This window comes from Myotis daubentonii, chromosome 16, assembly GCF_963259705.1.
Source record: "Myotis daubentonii chromosome 16, mMyoDau2.1, whole genome shotgun sequence".
In the NCBI taxonomy this organism is placed as follows: Eukaryota; Metazoa; Chordata; class Mammalia; order Chiroptera; family Vespertilionidae; genus Myotis; species Myotis daubentonii.
The window spans coordinates 48848343-48863813 of NC_081855.1; the positions used below are offsets into that span (position 1 = coordinate 48848343).

The window sequence follows — 15471 nt, forward strand, 5'->3', positions numbered from 1 at the left end:
GCAAGGAGGGAGGGCCAGGCCGATCTTTGCTCCCACCATCCCACCCCACAAACCCGATGGGCAGGGAGAGCGCCAAGAAGGAGCGGAACTGTCTGGGGCTTGGTGTTGGGGACCAAGGTGCCAGCCCTGGGCCACAAACGCAGCGTGGGCTTCTGTCTCCGGGCCTGCGCTCTGCAAATGCTCTGGGCCTTTCCCAGGAGGATATGGGAGGCTTGTGAACTTCGAACTTCGGGAGAATAAGCCTTTGCCAAACGGGAAAGGTGACATCTTTGAGGAACATTGATCACGTGGGCCAAGGCCCTATGGCACATGTCTTATCACATGCCTCCCAGGTTGCCTTAAGTACAGTTCTCAAGGGAAGCAGGGACAGGGTCTGCCAAAACAACAGGACACAGCAAGGAGCTGAGCTTAAAGGAAGGCCAGTTTAAGAACCTGGCCCCAGATCTAGCAGGGGGTGGTCTGGCCACAAAATCGTGGTCCCCCAGCAAACCTAATACTGAGGTGAGGCCTCAGTGGAAAGAGCATTTGGGAACCTGGGATCATCTTCCTACTTCTGCCACTTGATTTCTGACCTGGGCAAGTCACTTTACTATTCTTAGCCTTGGTTTACTCATTTGTAAAATGGGGTTAAGACCTCTCTGACAGTTGTCAATGGCTAAATGGGATAATGATGGCAGGGCCCTACCTAAGTTATCTGGCAATAAGGAGAAAGGGGGGTGAGAAGCAGGCTTCTATCTCTGCTGCTGTGTTGGGTACCCTCCTCTCTCCTTGAAGGAGGTAACTTTCCTCCATATGCCTAAATCCCTTTGAGTAGAAGATGACATAGAACCTTCCAGCCACAGCTGCTTCCTTGTCAGGGTAGAGGGGCAAACCTGCTGCCCACCTCATTGGCATGGCATGGATTTAATTTCTCAGTTCACATCAGGGTCTCTGTGAGGCCTTCTTTTCTGTAAGTCCTGACAGTCTCCCTCTAGTACCTCTGTCCTGTCCTGTTCAAAGGTCAGATACACAAACTTGGCCCTTTTGGCTAACTCCAACCTTTAGGTCCTGTCAGTTCTGGGAAAGGGAGCTGGTGGAGAATTTGAGGCCAGTTTTTCCAGACCTGTGGCAATCTTGTCTGTGAACATGATCTGGGCCACTCAGGCAACTAAGTGTCTATTTCTAGGTCTTTTTCCTCATCTATGAGTTAATTAATTTATTTTTCCAGTTCGTATTCCTGGGTGACCGCACTGGGCCAGCACAGTGCACCCAGCAGGTGGGAGTGCAGGAGCCAGAGTGGGTGGGAAGAACTGCACTCTGAAACCGCAGATCCTGGGGGCGGGGGGGGTGGGGGTGAGGAATAGACACACATGTCAGCCTCATCAATACAAGGATATTTGTTGCTGGAGGACCTTCCAGATTCTAGAACATTCCACAGTGTTATGCTGCTTTCCCCCTTTTTCTTGAACATAGCAGACTCTTGCCCTGGACTCCAGCCTGAGGCTGATTGCATTCCTGGGGGGAAAGACAGATTATAAATTTTAGTCTGGAGCATTTGTTCATTTCATTTTGATAGAATTATTTATTTTTAATACAATTATGCATTATTTTTATATTCAACGTAAAAACACAGTAAAAAAAAAGTTGCCAGTTGAGGCGGGGGGAGGGGGGTGGTTGGGGGGACGGGGAGGGAATGTCAGGGAGGAATTTTTTTCTCTGGTGGCCAAAGGGAGGTCAGCACATGTATCGAGGCACGTCATGCCCTTGATTAATGTGGCCCTGTGAGTGGCTTTCTCAGCCTACCTACTGGACTGGCTGCCCACCCACCCCTGGTTGACCTGCTCCATCATCAGCACCTGTAGGCCTGGGCTCCACTTCCTATTTATACAGATCACATGGGACCCTCGCTGTGGCTGCTTTAGGCAGAAGAGGGAGCCACAGCCGCCTAGTGGCTGCCAGGGAAGCTGGCAGGAAGGGGCATCTCCACCAGACGTCTCCTGGGAAACAGTGAGCTCCCCAGAGAAGGGACATTTGGAAATAAAATTCCTGCCACTGTGTGTTTGTATGTGTGTTGGGGCGGGAGAGGGAGTTAAGAAACCTCCCCAGCCCCCTCTGCTCTTCTCTCTTCAGGGAAAACCTCTCAGCAGCTCTTCTCCCTCCCAAAACTCCAGCCTCCTCCCCAGAAACAGCATAGGCTCTGCTGGGACTGGGTAATATCCCTTCAGATTTATGCAGGTGGAGGAGAGCACTGGACTGAGAGCCAGAGGCCAATGTCCCTGGCTGCCCTGCCTCGCCCTCTCTGAGTCCTGGGTTCCTACTCTGTACAATGAGGATACTGGCTGAGATTTCCCCGTTGCTCTTAGCACAGAGGGGTTTCCCACAGGTCCAAGAATACAGTGGGGCCGCTTTAGGTTATTTTGGCACTTGGAGCAGATCCCTGGTAGGAGCTAATGATTCCTTGTGTGACCTTGACTGGTCACTAAAACAGCCTCAGCCCTCACCTGCACATCCACTCAGGTATTCGCAGGTGCTTATGGAGAGTGAAATCTACACTTGGAGGGCCCAGAGACTGCCCAGCTTTCCATGAAAGTCCTCCCCATGCTGTCCTGTGCCAGAGGCCAGCTGCATCCACCTTCCTTCCATGATGACCCCTTTCACATGAAACTGGAGGGCCCTGGAACCTTCTCTTCCCATAGTATCCAAAGCCAACCTATGAGAGAAGCCATTGTGCCTCCTGGGGAATAGAAGTGGGGTCCCTGTCTCCTTCCCTCACACATCCACCTGGTTCCCTTTGCTCTCCCTTGCTGATGAGGGACCAAGTCCCCACTGCCAGCCGTTTAACCCACCTTTCCCCTGTAAAATACTGGCCACATGAGTGAAAGCAAGTGGCTCCCTCCCAGCTGCAGTGCACATCCTGACCTCACTTCCTAGATCCCCCCCTTTCTCAAGAGACCCCACCTTCCAGGCAGAGTGAAGTTTGCTGAGAGAGCTTTCCATGTAGGAAACAACCCCACAATTTTTGGAGGAGATATAGGAGCTCCAGGAAGGAAGCGGGGGAGAGGGAGGGTCGCGCTGCAGAAACCCTGGAGGTCCAACCCTTCAGGTGTCCTTTAGGAGGAGACGTGGACTAGCCCTCATGGCCTGATTTGACCTTGTGGCTTCTCAGCCCTAGGTCTGTTCCTGGGAGACAGGCCAGTGAGTTGGAGGTGGGAGGGGAGGGGGAGAGAAGGGGGAGGAAGGGAGGGTGAAGCTGCAGAAGTGGGGAGGGGCGTGACTGTCACCTTATTGGGCACCTACTGTGTGGCAGGCGGACACTAGAGGCTCTGTCCCAGCTTTACCTGGATTGTCTCATCCAGTTCTCCCCCCAGCCTGTGCCAGTGTTGTTATCTCTTCTGTTCTGACAGAGAAGGAAACTGAGACTCAGGCGTTATGTAACTGCCCAAGGTCACACAGCTCATCAGGAGTGAAGCCAGGATCCTGGCCCAGGTCTGTCTGCCTCCAGTGGGTTCTCTCTGCTGCCAGAAAGTCGTCCTCCTGAAAAAGCAGGTCTGGAGTTGGGGTTTTCAGTCAGAACTCATCAGGCTCCCCAGAGGCAAATCTATTGTCATCTGCCCTCCTCCTCCTCACCCATCTGCCAGGCAAGTCGCAGGTGAGCCCCCTGCCAAGGCCCCTGCCCCAGCCCCAGGTGCTAGCTCGGCTTGCCTGGCTCCCCGCCCCTCCCTGGTGCCCCCAAGGTGGCTCTGAGGTCACCCCACACCCCAATGCCTTTAATTCTGCATTTCCAGGTCACGGAAAGCATAGGAAAAAGCAGGAAGAGAGAGGAGGTCACTTGAAGGTTGGAAGCAGGGGCTCTGGTCTTCCACAAAAGATTGGGGGTCCTGGTTATCTCCTTCAGTTCAAATGAACCCTTTCCTAACTCCCACCCCTCATCCCCAGAGACAGCCAGAGCTTTGCTTAGTTAATGAAATACAAAAGAAGGAATCAGGGGGTGGGGGTGGCTCCAGAGCTCTGGAAAGCGAGGGAGAGAGGAAAAGTTGGGTCTCTTCCAAAGAGTTAATGTTCCACAGTATGATCGATTAGGTGTCAGATGTAATTTCAAACCAATACAAGATGAATGGCATAATTTTCCCTCTCTCATTTTAGACAGAATTAAGAATCCATTAGCTAACACAAATTTTTGGCAAGTTTAATAGGAGCTCAAATCTACATTCAGAGGAAACGCTCCCCAAAGCATGTTTCAAGCTTTTACTCCTCAGGCCCCTGGCCTCCAACGTCCTCCTGACCCTCACAAGCCCTCTGTTCTCTGTCCCCTACATGCAGCCCCCTCTCCCTTCCCTGGTCCCCCTACATGCTCCTCCTCAACTCAGCCCAAGATTAACTGGCCTGACCCCCGTCACAAAGGCTGGGCCTGCCCACCATTGTCTTCCAGTGGCAATGGGTGGGGGAAGGGGCGGAGGGGCTGGCAGTGGGCCCAGGGAATGGGGGAGGTTGCCGAATTGGCCCCAGGCTGCAGACAAACCCTAGGGAGAGGGGTGAATTGATTGGGGCTTTGGGGCTGTTTGAATCTCAGCTACTCATCAGTATCACCCCCAGAGTAGTTCTTGTTCTTAGACAAAGCATTCCCTAATTCATAAGGGGGACTACACCCCTCCTTTTACATTTACATATATTCACACAGCAAACCTGAGAGGAAGAACAGCTACCAGTCCATTTTATAGATGAGGAAATTGAGGCTCAGGGAGGTTGATTGGAGTCAGCTGGGTGCTTGGCTCTGCTACTTTCTTGCTTACCAGGGCCCTAAGCAGTGGTCAGCAAACTGCGGCTCTTTGGCCCCTTGAGTGTGGCTCTTCCACAAAATAACTGACTTCTGCACATGGGCCACGAAGTTTCAATCGCACTGTATGTGCGCGCCCACACGTGGTATTTTGTGGAAGACCCACACTCAAGGGGCCAAAGAGCCACATGTGGCTTGCGAGCCGCAGTTTGCTGACCACGGGAATTTACCTACAGGTCTCAGTGTTTTCATCTATAAAATGGGAAGAACATTAATACAAGGTACAAATGAGAAAGCTCTTGAGAAAGGAGAATCTCCATGACTGTTCGTCTGGGCAGAGGTGCCAAATGTCCACGCTGCACCAGCCTCTACCCTCCAAGCTCACAGCCTGTTGGAGAGACAAAGGTAAACTGAGCCCTGCCCTGGAAGGAAGAGAAGCTGGAACAATAGTCATGGCAGCTTCCCCTTCCTGGGCATCTACCCTGCACCAAGTATGGAAACAGATTCCTTACATATAGTAACTCATTACTCCTCACACCTTTTTCAGACAGATACTATTATTTTCACCCCCACTTTCCACATCAGGAAACGGAGGCACAAACAGATGAAGTACCTTGCCTGAGGTCACCCAGCTGAGTAGGGAGTGGCAGAGTTTAAATTCCAGCCCAGGCAGCCTGGGCCTGTGGCTTTTAACCCGGGGCTGAGCAGAGGTAAAGGCTGGGATGGTGGAACACCAGGAGGTGATCGACCCCGCTCTGGGGTCTGGGAAGGCTTCGCCACGGCCAGGCTTGAATGAGGAGTTTACCATTTCACTGGGCAAGGAGAGAAAGAGCATTCTAGGAACCTTTAGAGCAGCGGTCGCCAACCGGTGGTCCGCGGACCCCTGGTGCTCCGTGAGGTCCGAAAGGTTGGCAGCCGCTGTTCTAGGCCAGTGATGGCGAGCCTATGACATGTGTCAGAGGTGACACGCGAACTCATTTTTTTGGTTGATTTTTCTTTGTTAAATGGCATTTAAATATATAAAATAAATATCAAAAATATAAGTCTTTGTTTTACTATGGTTGCAAATATCAAAAAATTTCTATATGTGACACAGCACCAGAGTTAAGTTAGGGTTTTTCAAAATGCTGACACGCCGAGCTCAAAAGGTTCGCCATCACTGTTCTAGGCCATGAGGACAGCATGTGCAAAGGCATCAAAAGAAATCTCAGGCCCTGGCCTGTTTGACTCAATTGATTGGGTGTCATCCCATGCACCAAAAAGGTTATGGGTTTGATTCCCTGTCAGGGCACATACCCAGGTTGTGGGCTCCAGCCCCAGTAGGGGGCGTGCAGGAAGTAGCTGATCCATCATCAGTGTTCCTCTCTCTCCCTCTCCCTTCCTCTCTCTCTAAAATTCAATAAAAACATATTTTTAAAAAATGTCTTAGCATAGGGGATAGTGAGTGATACACTGCTACAACCAAAACATGGGGTTCATGTGGAGGATGACAGAAAACAAGGTTGGATGGGCAGGCCAGGTGCTTCATTCGGACAATCCTGCTCTAAAAATTGTAAAGTCTAACTCCTACAGACAGCCTTGCTTGCCATGCTCATATTAATAGGTAGGGCTATTGCCTTCTTTCTTCATTATAATAACCACACAAAGAAGGTACTATTATCCTATTTTTCAGATGAGTAAACGGAGGCTCAGGAATATTAAGGAACTTGCCGGAAAGACTCAGCTAGAAAGTGACAGAGTTGAGCATCAAACCCATGTCTGACCCCAGAGCCCAAACTCTTTTTTAAAAATATATTTTTATTGATTTCAGAGAAGAAGGGAGAGGGGGAGAGAGAGAGAGAAACATCAGTGATGAGTGAGAATCTGATTGGCTGCCTCCTGCATGCCCCATACTGGAGATGGAGCCCGAAACCTGGGCATGTGCCCTGACAGGGAATCAAACCATTCATAGGTCTACCACCGAGCCACTCTGGCTGGGCAGTGCCCAAACTCTTAATCACTATGCTTGCTATGTCCTGGTACGAAGTGGAGGAATTTTGGAGGAATTTTCAGCAGGGGGTGGTGGGTTTGGATTGAGTTTTAGGAAAATAATTTTGACAGGGTGTAGAGGTCAGAGCTGAGCGAGGCTGGAGGCAGGGAAACCAGTAAGGAAACCATTGCTCTGGTCCAGATGAAAGTTCCAACTGGAGAATAATAGGGGAAGGCCCCCTCTTATCCATGGGGATGAAAGAAAGGGCCTCCAGGAGCCTAAGCAATAATAGTCATAATAACTCCTGGCCAGTGTGCTCAGTGGTTAAATCATTTGCTGGCACACCGAGGGGTCATGGGTTCGATTCCTGGTCTAGGACCTGCACCTGGGTTGCAGGTGTGTGTGGAAGGCAACCAACCAATGTGTCTCTCTCACATCAGTGTTTCTCTCTCTTTCCCACTCTCCCACTCTCTCTCTAAAAGAAAAAATAATTCAATGGAAAAAATATTCTCTGGTGAGGATTAGCAAAATAATAATAATAAATAATCGTCAGAATAATACAAACTACTTATATATATTTTTATATATATTGATTTCAGAGAGGTAGTAAGAGAGAGAGAGAGAGAGAGAGAGAAACATCAATGATGAGAGAGACTCATTGATCAGCTGCCTCCCACACGCCCCATTCTGGGAACCGAGCCTGCAACCCAGGCACGTGCCCTTGACTGGAATTGAACCCAGGACCCTTCAGCCACAGGCCAATGCTCTATCCACTGAGCCAAACTGGCTAGGGCAATAGTACAAACTATTTAGTGCCTACCCTGTGTCAGGAACTTCCCCTGAGCCATCTCCAAATTATACAATGCTGTAGGGCAGATGTTGTTAGCCCCATTTTACAGATGAGAAAGCTGAGGTTCAGAAAGGTTGATCAACTTCTCTGGACTACACAGCTGTGATCCAGCAGAGCTGGGACTGGCCTGACGCCCTAGCCTTTTCTCTCACCTCATAGCCAGAAGGCGGTTGGACCACACATCAGAGGTCAGCTCTTCCCTCTTGACATGGCTTAATATTGCCTGGCCTATGTATTATGGAGCTGGTCCCTGTTTGGACCCTAGCACAGGGCCTTGAACTGAAGGAGGTGGAAAAGGGGGTGAGGAGGAAGAGAGGAGAAGTTGGAGAGGGATGAGCTCTGAGCCAGCAGTCACTTTTACATGTTACTTAGACCATTTCAAGAAGGTGTCCAGGACAAGGCATTCAGGAAGGTGAGTGAATTTAACTCTTAGCCCTTAAGTGGGGAAGGGGCCTCATACCTTTACTTTATTTCCTGACTTTTGGGAAGTCCTTCCTGCTAGCTAACTCCCATCCCTCCTAGTGGAGTCATGAACAACCCAGTTGCCAGTTTCAAGGAAGAGCCCCTGCCCTTGCATCCCACCAACAGGATATATCTCCTTCCTCAGGTGGTGAGGTGTGTGTGTGTGTGTGTGGCGGGGGGTGGTGGGGTGGGGGTGGGGGGGTGGTGGTAGTATCCCACCTACTTGCCTTTAAGACACTGCACACCCAGAAGTGCGGGGAAAGGGGGGCGGTTTCCAGACTATTCCACTGAAAGGAGGAAATAACCAGGCTCCTCAGCCCAGCCCCTCCCCAGCAGAGAGGAAGAGGAATAGCCCTGAGCAGGGAGGGGGAGGGAGGAGACCTAACTGGGCCACAGGGCTCCTGCCTTGAAGGGAGGAGGATCTGAGTTTTAGTCCAAGTCTTTGGCATCAGCGCTGAGGGTATATAAAGGAACCCATATCCCTGCCTGAGCTAAACATTTCAGGGATAGGGAACTCCTGGGTCAGCCCAGGGTCACCCTAAGGGAGAGAACTTGGGGAAAGGACTGGAGAGAATATTTAAGAGAAAATACCTTGGAGGGAATGAAGTTGGGCTCTGGAAGCAAACACTCAAATTAGAATCTGAGCCCTCCGTAGCAAAGGCAGAAGTACCTGGGGCAGGTTTGTTCCTTTATTCCACGTATTTTCATTGATATCCTACTATGTGCCAGGCACTGGGATATTCAAAGATCCTTGCCTTCAAGGGTCATTCTGGTTAGCTACTCTTCTTCACCTGTAAAATGGGGATAGTCATACCTACTCCCAAGAGAATTATAAAGATTAAATAATGTGTCTAAACCTGCACTCCCCCCAACAAAGTGGAAGCTACTAGCCACATTTAAATTAATTTAAATTTAAAATCCATTTCCTCAGTCACTTTTTGCCACCTTTTAAATGCTTAATAACCTCACATTGGGTACATCTACACAATGGAATACTAAACTGCTGTAAAAAAGAAGGAACTCTTACCATTTGCAACAGCATAGATGGACCTGGAGAGCATTATGCTAAGTGAAATAAGCCAGTCAGAGAAAGATAAATATCACATGATCTCACTCATTTGTGGAATATAATGAACAACATAAACAGATGAACAAAAATAGATCCAGAGACATAGAAGCATCAAACAGACAGTCCAACCTCTGAGGGAAGGCAGGGGTGAGAGTGGGGGTAAGAGAGCAACCAAAGGACTTGTATGCATGCATGTAAGTATAACCCATGGACGCCAACTGTGTGTGGGGGGAGAGTGAGGGCATGTGCTGGGGGGTAGAAACGGCAGGGGAGATGTCAATGGGGGAAAAAGAAGACATATGTAATACTTTAAACAATAAAGAAATTAAAAAAAATAACCTCACATTGGCTAGTGACTCCATATTGATGAGGACAGAACTAGAACATTTCTGTCACTGTAGAAAGTTCTGACGGTGCTGGTCTAAAGCAGCGGTCGCCAACCCTTTGGACCTCACGGACCACCAGTTGGTGACTGCTGGTCTAAAGCACTCAACTCAGAGCCTGGCCCAAGTCGTACAGTAAGTGAACACCATCGTTCTTGGAAGACAGGTGGTGAGACTGATTATTCTTCCAGTAGCCTGCAAAGACCATCCATTTGATATTCTCCAGGGTTGAGTGTGAAAACTAAGAGTGGGGAAGAGTCAGGGGCTGGTCAGGGCAAAGCAGGAGAGAAGGAGCAGGGATAAGTGTACAGGTTAGGGAGGTGGTGATGAGGGTGCCCAAGAGGTAGAGGCGAGTGAACCATGTGTCTAGGGCAGGAAAGAACAGAAGACCAAGAGGGAAAAGAGAGAGAGAAATCCAGGCGCCCATGAGGATGGATTCATTTTGAAGGCAGAGCAGGTAGCTTTGCTTTTGAATCCGGTGCGGGGTGTACAAGAGCATTGCCAAGGACGACCCCAAGTTTTGGGCTTAGGAAACCAGTAGAGTTGAGGGGCTGGAGTCCTGGAGCGGGAGAGGCACGGGCCTGAGGGCGCCTGTCACCACAGGCAGCACTGGGACTCCGAAAGGAGGCGCTGTTATTCCGCAGGTTCTAACACATTGGCCTTTTGATTTCAATTCTAACCCTCCCGTGTTGCAGACTTCTCACAGCGTAGGTCTCCTCAGCCTGTCTCTGGGGAGCTGCGAGCGAAGACTGATTGGAACAGACCTGACTCACTTAAGGTGCTGGGAAAGCATTTGATCCTTCTCTTTTCTCTTCCTTCCCGACCTTCCACCTGAGGCGGCTCTGAGCCAGGAGCCCAGGAGAGGGGACTGTTGCGGAAGGAGTGCTGGGCTGGGGCTGGGCATTGCTCCCAGCGTCTTCGTCCTGCAGTGGGGAGAGAAGACGGAGACATGCTAAGCTCCCGAGCCTGACCTGCGGGCAGCCTGGGTTTGTGCCTCTACTTCTCTGGGGGCAGGAGGACTGATGCCTCCACATTTGGGGTTGGCAGAGGATGGTCTCTGAGCCAGTCCTCCCCAAACCAGTGGGAGATTCTAGGAAGTCTTTAATTACTGCCTCAGAGTGGATGCTAGGTTAATGCGATGATTCGAAAGGTATGTTTTTCAATTACATTTAACGGAAAGATTTATAGTCAAGTAAAATATAATTAGGAGGCTGCCAGCAGACAGGCCTCCTGAGAGGAAGAAAGAGAGATGAGACAGACCCCTAATGGGGCAGGTTGGAGCCCAGGCTACGGGACCAGCTTACCCCACCCCCCTTGGAGGATGTCAAAGCACTCATCAATTAGCCATTCAAACACATGGAGGAAGTAGCTGCTCCATCCTGGGCCCAGGCTTTTCTATGGGAACCGAACAAATGCTGCGTTCCCCACCCTCAGAGAGCTTACAGACCAGCAGGAGGGAGTCAGGGACCAGATCCAGCTGGTCAGGAGTTTGGGTTTTATTCTATGTGCTAAGGAAGCCAGTACAGAGTTTAAACCAGGTAGTGAAAGGCCTGGCTTATACGTTTTTGGTTTTTTTGTTTTGTTTTGTTTTGTTTTGTTTTGTTTGGCTTATACGTGTAAAAGCTTACCTAGATGCTATGGGAGAATGAATCAGAGGAGGTTAGAGCAGAGACTCGGATGAGAGGTGATGTGACCTGGCTTGGGGGGGAAGCACTGAGAAAGGAGAGAAGGGCCTGGACTTGGGGTACATACTGGAGAGAGAACCAGTGGTTCTTGGTGAGAGAGTCAAGTCGTTATGGAGAGAGAGGGAGAACTGAAGGCCGATGCCCAGGTTTTGGGCTTGAGAAGCTAACCTGGTGCTGCTATCTATTGAAAGGGGGGAACCAAGGGAAGAAATAGGTGGGAAGACATGTGGAGGTGTTCAGACTTGGGCCCTTTCTGGACTCTTGGACCAGGAGGCACCATCATGGGAGTCCACATCCTACACAAGAAAGACCAAAAGGTTCAGCACAAGGAGCCCAAGAGCCAGATGACTACCTGAGGCTGTTGGCCAAGCTGTACAGGTTTCTGGCCAAAGGACCCAACCCCACCTTCAACCAAGTGGTGCTGGAGAGGTTGCTCATGAGTGGCACCAACTGGCTGCCTCTGTCCCTTTCCTAGAAAACAAGCTTCGTGGCCGGGAAGGCAAACTGCTGTGATTGTAGGGACTGTGACAGATGATGTGCGGTCCCGGAGCCACCCCCAGCCGCATCCTCAAGGCCAGGGTCCTCACCTTCGACCAGCTGGCCCTGGACTCCCCTAAGGGCTGTGGCACTGTCCTGCTTGCTGGTCCTCAAAAGGGCTGAGAGGGGTATACGCATTTTGGCAAGGTCCCCGGAACCCCTCACAGCCGCACCAAACCCTATGGAAGCTCCAAGGGCCAGAACTTCGAGCATGTGAGAGGCCAAGGGGTGAACCAAGCCTACAAAAACCAATCCCAGATCCTACCTTGTTATTAAAATCCTTGTTTGGATGCTGAAATAAAAGGAGGTCAGACTTGGAATGGAGACCCTCTAGGGCAGTGGTTCTCAACCTGTGGGTCGCGACCCCTTCGGGGATCAAACAACCCTTTCACAGGGGTTGCCTAAGACCATCGGGAAACACATATGTAATTACATATTGTTGTTGTGATGAATCACTATGCTTTAATTATGTTCAATTTGTAACAATGAAAATACATCCTGCATATCAGATATTCACGTTACGATTCATAACAGTAGCAAAATTACAGTTATGAAGTAGCAATGAAAATAACTTTATGGTTGGGGGTCACCACAACATGAGGAACTGTATTAAAGGGCCGCGGCATTAGGAAGGTTGAGAACCACTGCTCCAGGGGCTTCCCTGGCCCTGAAGGATGGCCATCTGGATGTCCCGCCACAAGAGGGTGCCCTCTCACCACCCCACTCTTGCTTCCCAGTTTGTCCTTGAGCTTTTTAACATGTCTGATTCCATTCCTCCTGCTGCACTTAGGAGTGTGTGCCTCTTGAATTTGGAGAGAGAATTCTGTCTAAATCCTGAAATTCTACCACGGCATTCAGACTGTGCTCACATTCACTGAGCACCCACTTTGGGTCTGACCCTGTGCTAGACACTTTGGCGATGTTATTTCATCAGATCCTGACCATCGCTCTTTCCATGTTAGTAAAATAGTAATACTAATAGTGACCACTCTCTTCAGCCAGGCCCTTTACATAAATTGTCACGTTTAAGCCTCACTGAGAAATAACCTGCCCACGGTCACAGAGCCAGTTGGTATTGAGAGGGGGATAAGAAATCTAGGATTTCTCCAGTAGGAGCCTCTCTGGGGGAGGAGGACTGCCTGGGTGTTGGAGGGAGGAGCCATGCGGATGCCTTTCCCCTCCCCCTCACCGGGTCCTTCCCAGATGAAGCACGGAGGCTGCGTCCTCTTCCCAGACTTCCCTGGGTGTGGAGGGCAGACTCCTGATGGCAGCCGCAGGGCTGCATGTGCTGGGGCAGCCTGCCCACTGCTGGGGAGGGAACAGTTGTCATAGAAGCTCCCAGTCCCGCAGACTGGTTGCCTGGTATCACAGGAGGGAAGTGCCCACCCACGGAATGAGTGAGGGTCCTGTTCTGTGACAATGGGGTGATTCTTGCCTCCCCCATCCTCTAAGAATGCCTTAGGTGTTTGCGTGTATGTGTGTGCATTTGTGCAGGGACTGGTGTGCAAAGGGTGATTTGTACCCGTGTGCAAGCCAGAACAGGCCTGCCTCCGTGCGTTTCCCTCAGGAGGTGATGGTTATTTGGTTGTCTGGGCCTCACAAAGGCAAGTGACTTGTACATTTCTTCACGCATGTGCCTGTAAGAGGAGCTCTCGCGGGATGGAAAGGGCCTGGCCCCAGAGTTGAATTCTGAGCTCAGCTCCCCACCTCTCCTTGCCTGTCTCCAGCTCCCTGCATCCCCCCACCTCCTCCCATGCCGGGCAGAATGCCCTCAGCCTGTGCCGGCTGGCACACATGCCACATGGTGCCTGGTGCGTCTGGGCAAGGATGACGCCCCCAGGCCCGGCTGGGACACTAAGCCACCCGCTGCCTCCCCCACCTCCAGAACGGAGCGTCCCCATCCTGTCCCCTTTCTCAGCCAGGGACACAGGGAGCAGGCAGGGACACGGCACAGACAGATACAAACACACAGATGCAAGCAGAGACGCCCACAGGCTGTGCCCCAGAGAGACACAGACATAGGCGTTCACGCAGGCTCTGGTACACTCACATACACTCACCCAAATATTACACACCCAAAGGAAGCCAGGGGCAGCCACCACTTGCACAGAACCCAGCAGAAGTAGAGATGTTAGGCTCCCACCCAGTCGGTTAGGCAAACCCACCAGGTGTACCTGTTTGTGGTGCTGAAACCAGACTGTACTCCTTATAGAAGATTGAGACCTGGGACAGGTGGTGGATAAGAAAGAAGGAATGGAGGAGAGAGAATAGAAGGGAGGGAGAAATTTATAGGCAGAGAGAGAGAGAGAGAGAGAGAGAGAGAGAGAGAGAGAGAGAGAGAGAGAGAGAGAGAGAAAGGATACCAAGATACCAAGGGGAACTAAGGAATGCCTGAACAAAGAACAGGCTCAAGGATTTATCCATCTTTGCGCTTCAAGGCCAAAAATTGGAAGAGTTTGGCAAGCGTGCCATGGCAAGTGAGGGACCCTGGATGTGTGGTTCCCGTTGGCTTCCAGTCATCCCTTTCAGGTACCTCCTTGTCCTAGAGGGCCTTACAATAGTAGGGGAAGGAGACAGACACCAAGAAAACCCTGTCATGACCCTGCAAATCACTCCCCATCTGATTTCTTATCCCAATTTGTGTTGGACAAGTGTTCATCAATGTTGATCTGGATTTGTTCTGGGGATTGCAAGGATTTAGTGACTGCTTAACGCTTATCCACAAGATTGGATTATGGGTTCCTATCTCCCTCTCTTGAGATTAAACTTCCCTCAGGTGGGGTTGCCTAGTAGGAATGGCTCTCCCACCATCAGCCCCTTAGTTGTGATATTTATGGAACATGAGTAATGCCTACATTCCTGACTTGGGGAAGGGTGGGTAACAAGGACCAAAGGGTTTATCATCTAACTAGGCAAGAGGGGATACAGAGGAAGATGAGGGGGAACAAAAAGACAAAAGGGGAGGAGAAAGAATTGTGAAGATGGATGAAAGAAGGAAGGGAAGAGGAAATTTGGAGAAAGAGGAAGGAGGAGAGTGGAGATGCAGATGGCAGGAGCAAGAGAGGGTATGAGTGATCCAGACAGACTCCAGTGTCCAGGGAAAGGTCGGGAAATAAGCCAGGTGGAGCAAATTGCTTCCCTTGATTTTTAGGGGCCCAGATGAGACTGGCAGACCACCCTGGTCCTGCAGCTGCTCAAAATCACCCCCTCCACCCAGAGCTTCGGGCAGAAAGACCCTATGGGCCGGCAGCTGCCCTAGCAAAGAAGGGGGTGGTCAGATGTAGTCAAATCTGTGTATGCACTTTCCTCATGGGTGGGATGGGAAGAGTGGGTGCCTTTGGGGATGTTTCCACCTGTTTGTATGTGGGCAGTGGCAGGAAGAGAAAGGCACGTGTGTGGGTGTTCAATGGAGAGTAGATATTGGGTTGACTGAGAGTGAGGAGCAGGCATAGGAAGAAGAAAAGCAGAAGGAGTGGAGTAAGTAAAAAAGAGAGAATACTGGCTCTCCTGTCCTGGCTGGGTAGCCCAGTTGTTAGAGCATCATCCCGATATGCCAAGGTTGCAAGTTTCCCCAGTCAGGGCACAAACAAAAATCAACCTATGGCCAAAACCGGTTTGGCTCAGTGGATAGAGCGTCGGCTTGCGGACTGAAAGGTCCCAGGTTCGATTCTGGTCAAGGGCATGTACCTGGATTGCGGGCACATCCCCAGTAGGAGATGTGCAGGAGGCAGCTGATCGATGTTTCTCTCTCATTGATGTTTCT

General features: G+C 50.6%; 1 pseudogene; it reads left to right on the top strand.

The window, feature by feature from the left end:
* The first annotated feature begins 8235 nt into the window (after positions 1-8235).
* LOC132218941 (large ribosomal subunit protein eL18-like) lies at positions 8236-13997 on the top strand (annotated as a pseudogene).
* The last annotated feature ends 1474 nt before the right edge of the window (positions 13998-15471 follow it).